We start from the raw sequence: 6746 nt of genomic DNA, 5'->3' as shown, positions 1-6746 counted from the left end.
CTACCCAAAGCTGTAAAGGAATGTGAATCACTACCCACTTTCAAAAACACTCTCAAAAAACACCTACGGGAGACTGCAATTCGAAACTAGCCCCTACAAATGTCCTAACCCAGTTGTACAGTAAATGACCAAGTATTGCTTTGTCAGTATTCCAGTGTACAGTGTCCCCCCCCCCCTACCCAACCCCCCCACCTCCAATGTACAGCCCCCACCCACCCACCCAACCTCACCCCACCCACCCAACCTCCTCCAATGTACAGTTTCTACGTCAAATGTATATACACTCTTTTTCTGGACACTTTTGTATCACAAACTACTGTATTTGCAAATCTGATATGTCATAAATGTATAGATGTAGCAGTACTGTCTATCTGTATGTCATGTATGTCATATATGTTATGATGAATTGAAAATGGGGGACCCTGATGTAAACAAGACGAAAGTCTTTCTCTGGTCTGCATCCCCTTAACAATTGTATGTATTGAGCTGTACTGTACTGTACCCATTTGCAATCTGTTAATAAACTTTTCAATCAATCAATCAATCACACAGCACTTTTATTGGTTTCTTTGTTGAAAAAGAGAGAGGGGGGAGGTGCTCAGTGCTCACCTTATCCACACTCTTCACCAGCTGTGAGCTTCCGGCCTGAGGCCGTATTTATTGCGTCGCCGGCTTATTGCCTACCCCACATGCTACACCTAACGGTAGACGACTCAGTTTGCGGACGACTTAGCCCTGCTGGTCTCTGACAAGAACAAGTTGCAGGTTGAAAAAACCCTCAGCTCGGAACTAGGCAGAATCTGCATATGGCTCGCTGATAACAAACTATCATTACACATGGGCAAAACAGAGTCCATTCTCTTCGGTTCAAATAACAAACTCAGCAAGACCGACGGCTTCTCAGTTACAGTGGGGGACAATATTGTCACAAGGAAAGACGAAATTACCTACCTGGGTTCCATCCTGGAGGCAAATCTTTCCTGTGACAAAATGGCATCCAATGTAATAAAAAAAAGTCAACCAACGAACTAGATTCTTGTACCGGATCTCCTCTCTGGTAAACAAGAATACCCTGAAGACTCTGGCAGGAGCACTCATTCAAGGGTACTACGACTATGCTTGCACCTCATGGTACCAAAGCACCTCAAAGGCGCTAAAAACGAGATTACAAACATCACAAAACAAACTGGTCAGACTACTGCTTGACCTTACTCCTAGAACCCACCTCACCCCTGCCCACTTTGACAACCTAGGATGGCTTAGAGTAGACGACAGAGTACAGCAACTTGCAATGGGCCTGGTCTACAAGATACACTATACGACTAAGGTACCCATGTACATGTCAAAATACTTCCCAAAGGTCAGTGAATACCACAACCACTACACCAGAGGAAGCTCAACAAATCATGTTAAACCCAGATTCGGCTCAAACAAGGGACTAAACACGTTTCGCAATTATGTCACATCAATGTGGAACGCCCTACCCAAAGCTGTAAAGGAATGTGAATCCCTACCCACATTCAAAACCGCTCTTAAAGAGCACCTACGGGAGGCTGCAATTCGAAACTGGCCACCGTAAATGCCCAAACCCCCCACCACCTCCTAATAGACAGTCTCCTCCCCACCGCATGTATACCCGCCGTATGTATATTTCTCTCCCACCCACCCACCCCCTCCAAATGTACAGTCTCCACCCCACCGTATTATTCTCTCCCCACCGTATGTATATTTCTCTCCCACCCACCCACCCCCTCCTAATGTACAGTCCCCTCCCCATCATATGTATATACTCTGTCAGGATCTATGGGTAACAGTACTGTATATTTTAATACCGTTTATGTCACAAATGTCAGTACTAAATACCTGTATGTCCCTATGCCATAAATGTCATGTATGTTACATATGTCATAAATGTCGATATGAATTGAAAATGGGGGACCCTGATGTAAACAAGACAAACGTCTTTCCCTGGTCTGCATCCCCTTAACAATTGTGTGTATTGAGCCGTACTGTATTGTACCCATTCTGCAATCTGTTAAATAAAGTTTTTCATTCATTCATTCATTTCATTCATAGATATCCAAGGAATTCCACTCCTGGCATTCCATGATAGGAGGCCCGGGGGCAGGGGAGGTGGTGGGCAGAGTAATTAGGGACCTTCTCATTAGGGACTTTGGCTGTGGACCGCATTGCACAGATCCGGGAGCGCTCAGGCCTCTCAGCGGTCCTCAGGAGCAGGTCACCCAAAAGAGCCCACTTTCACCAGAGGCCTGAAAATGTACAACTGTCAGTTTGTATTAAATGTAATCCCGATGTAGGCAAACTCCTCTCAGAGTGGGGCCTGCTTTAAAGGGAAACTACACCCCAATTTAAGAATTCATACACAAAATACCAAAGAATATTAGTGGCCACAGACGACTCCATGCAGAATAAAAAAAATAGCTAAATCTCAAATGTGTGATGTCATCAGGTATAACACCAGAGGCTGCTCCATAGACTCAACAGTATACAGTAGGTGGATCTTCTGTAATCATAATGTACAGTTTCCTCCCCATTGTATGTATATATTTTCTGTTAGGATCTCTGTTTAACAGTACTGTATATTTGCATATCTTGTATGTCACAAATGTAACAGTACTGTATACCTGTATGTCATAAATGTCATGATATATATCTGTATATATCTGTATCTCATAAATGTCATTATGAATTGAAAATGGCATGACCCTGATGTAAACAAGATGAAAGTCTTTCTCTGGTCTGCATCCCCTTAACAATTGTGTGTATTGAGCCGTACTGTATTGTACCCATTCTGCAATCTGTTAATAAAGTTTTCAATCAATCAATCAAAACTGTTTCATAATTGAGTACACTATTGTAGAATGCAGCTCATTTGGGTATGTTTGTTTTTGCCTCCTCAGACCCACTCCTATTCGAGCTCCGGGGGGGTCATCCGGTTATTCTCTGTCCTTGCTCCACAATGGTGGAACAAACTTGGTCAGGACAGCCGAAACCTGACCAATGTTCTGCCGTTGACTAAACACACACTTCAATCAATATCTGAAATAAAAAGAATATGAAAAGAATGGAAAAAAGATAACCTTGAATAGGAAAAAAAACGAACCTTTGTAGTGAATTTTTATATAACCAAACGTGTATTTTTATATAAGCCATGTAATAAGCTTATTTTATATTCTGTGTGTTTCAAAGGTATTTCAAGATATTTTAGTGTAAGCATCTAAGTGGTGACTTTAGATAACCTGTAGGTTCAATTTACGGCCAAGCATGTCAAATACTGATTTGTATGTACCATAAACATCTCATTGAAAGAAGCCAGAGTTTCTCTAAACCAGAGAAACTGAGAGTGTCCAATATCTTTTGGGGAGTGGTCTGCTTGTTTTAAGATATAAGAAGTGACTAGCTCTCATTGTGGGCAGACAGAAACCGATTTGAGAAAGTTCCATGTTTTGGCTTGAGTTCTGCCCCAGTGAATATTCAATAAACTTTTGTTGAAACACACCAACTGGAGTCTGACAGTCTTTCTCTTCTTCAAATAAGATATCCTATACTTTTACTATCATGCTACTACTTTGCTACTAAATAACATTCCTTGCCTATATTATGACCTACTATGCTAATATGTCTATACTACTATGAACTCAAGACTGTAGCACCCAAGTTCAACACTGTTTGATGAACATTGTTACTCAGCTGCCAGAGTTGTACCATTCCTGCTGACCTGTTGTACGGAACTTGTAAGTCGCTTTGGATAAAAGTCAGCTAATATACACAAGGCCTATATGAGGTTAATGAGTCCTTGTGTTTGATCTCAATTTGATCGGCAAACTTGAATCCTTGTGACTTCTATCTCTCCGCTCCCTTTTGTAATGGAAGCTGGTCTCGCTCTTCTAGAGAAATAGTTGGCACCAGTTTCCATGCCTTGATTTCCCTGCTCCCCATTTGCAGCAGCTAACTATGACTAGACTAAAGTTCTCTCTCTCTCTCTCTCTCTCTCTCTCTCTCTCTCTCTCTCTCTCTCTCTCTCTCTCTCTCTCTCTCTCTCTCTCTCTCTCTCTCTCTCTCTATCTCTATCTCTCTCTCTCTCTCTCTCTCTCTCAGCTTTGAGCAGGATAGCGGTGGCTGTGGGCTCTGTTACTGGTTGACAGAGGTACCTATGCAGGGTCATAGACCCAGGCCTATAGGAGAACTGGAGCAACCCTACAGTCTTGTTACTGTCGGGTAACATCATATCACATATCACGTGGTCAACTAGACCGTGAGAAATGAAGGGAACTTATTTGTTTGACTAGATAGATAGATAGATAGATAGATAGATAGATAGATAGATAGATAGATAGATAGATAGATAGATAGATAGATAGATAGATAGATAGATAGATAGATAGATAGATAGATAGATAGATAGATAGATAGATAGATAGATAGATAGATAGATAGATAGATAGATAGATAGATAGATAGATAGATAGATAGATAGATAGTTTATGAGCCACACGACTTGTTTGTACATACTCAAATACATAAATGGACAACGGCAAACAATCCACATTATTATCACAACACAATCCAGGGCTGATTCTTACACGTGCTGCAGATTTCTCTTTTATAACCCTGCTTGTTAGTACTCACTAAGGCTACCCCCTCTTAGTGAATTAGTGGATTATTGGTTTGGTATTAGTCGACCAATACTTTCTTAGTCCATTAGTCGTTTTTTTTTTTTTTTTTTTTTTTTTTTTTATTATTGCAAAACAAAACTTATTAAAAGTCAGTACTCAACACACATTGTATAATGAAACTTTCAGTAAAGATGGTTAAAATATATGCAAGTACAGAAACAGGATAAAACAAAAATAGTCAATAATAACATTTTAACCGTATACAGTGTATATCCAGCGAAGTTACAATTATATAAATGTTAGTATATAATATACCCCTAATACCTATTTTCTAAAACCCTACACACATATGCTCCAGCTCAAACCCCCCCCTCCCGGACCCCCTCTTGGATAGTACCTCCATTATCCCTCACTCCTAACCAGACACTACCATTATAGGCTAGCTTTTATTCTCTCCACCACTTCTAACCACATTGACATTTTGGATTCATTGAGCCCCAGAATTCTTGCTGTAGATATTTCTTGATATATCACATCGAGATATGTAAGAAACCACACTTTCCGGCAAATTTTTTCCGGTTGAAACCAACGTGATGCGATCAGTTTTTTTAGCTACTGTGATACCCGATAAAACCAATCTTTTTAGTTGTGGATTCACTGCAAACTCAAAAACATCATTCAATAGCAATACCGCGGGGTGTACAGGTATATTCCAAAATACGAGTATTGATAATTGTTGGGACACATCTTTCCAGAATGCCTTAACTGGTGGGCAGTCCCAATACATGTGCATAAATGTTCCTTCGTCCCCATTTGTACATTGGGAGCATTTGGAGTCTTGTATAAGCCCCATTTTGCACAGCCTTATAGGAGTCAAGTATGTCCTGTGAATATAGTTCAGATTGATTTGTTGATGATCCGGGTTCCTTGATGTAAGTCGGACATTTGCCCAGGCTCCTTGCCAATCAAAGTCATTTTCCAGGTCTGGTATATCCCTCCTCCAGACATTGTCTAGTTGAAGGGTTTCATACGAGGACGTTAGTAATTGATAATAAAAACCTGATACAAAACCTCCCAATGTATCTCTTTCATAGAAAAATGTGTGGTATCTGTGGTGTTCAATTGGTATGAGTAATGGAACACCGTGAGATCTCATACAAAGTCGTAACTGTATGTAAAAAAGCCATGTGGACTCGGTGAGGTTAAACTTTATGCATATTTCGACATAACTACAGAGGCCCTTGTTATTAAAAATATCCCCTAATGAGTGTATGCCTTTCTCTTCCCATATAGGGAATCTTATAGGTCGTTTTCCCATTAAGAGAGCATTGTTATTGAATATGGGAGTGTGATTATGCCATACTTGAGGGTTAGGAAATTTCCTTTGTGTTTCCCGCCATGTCCTGATTGCATGGGTAATTATTAGGCCAAATTCTCGCTCACAATGCTTGATTGAAAGTTTAGTGTATGCTATGTCTTTCAATCTCTGTGGGGCTACTATGTTTTCTTCTAATTTTCTCCAAGATACCAAAGCCTCGGGGTCAAACCATATCTTCTTCAATGGTCTTAATGTGAAGGCATTAAAATATTGTAAAAAATCTGGGACTGCCATGCCACCGTCTGCTTTATTTCTCTGTGCGGTGGATCTTTTTATGCGAGGTGGTTTGTTATTCCAAATAAATTTGTATGTGGAGGTTTGTAATCTTTTCCAGTAGCCCTCTGGAGGAGGTAACGGAAGCATTGAGCTGAAGAAATTGATTCTTGGTAATACATCCATCTTAACTATTGATACCCTTGCCTGTACTGAGTTTTTAAGTTTTGCCCACCTGTCCAGGTCGTCTTTGATTTTGTTCTGTATTTTTGTGTAATTGTGCTTCACCGTTTGTCTTATGGTGGGAAATATTTCCACACCCAAGCATCTGAAATGTTTGACCATGGGTATCGCACCTGGGAGGGTTGTCTCTTTTTTTGCACTGGTGTTAAGAGGAAGAAAAGCCGACTTAGGCCAATTTATTTTAAATCCCGATAAATCACCAAAGTTCTCTATCAACTTGAGTATAAGCGGCAATGTGTTGTTGGGGTTTTGCATGAACAATATTACGTCGTCCG

The sequence above is a fragment of the Notolepis coatsorum genome, assembly GCF_963971535.1.
Source record: "Notolepis coatsorum genome assembly, chromosome: 14".
Lineage (NCBI taxonomy): Eukaryota > Metazoa > Chordata > Actinopteri > Aulopiformes > Paralepididae > Notolepis > Notolepis coatsorum.
The sequence above is the reverse complement of the archived record's forward strand: the minus strand, read 5'-3'. Positions refer to the sequence as shown.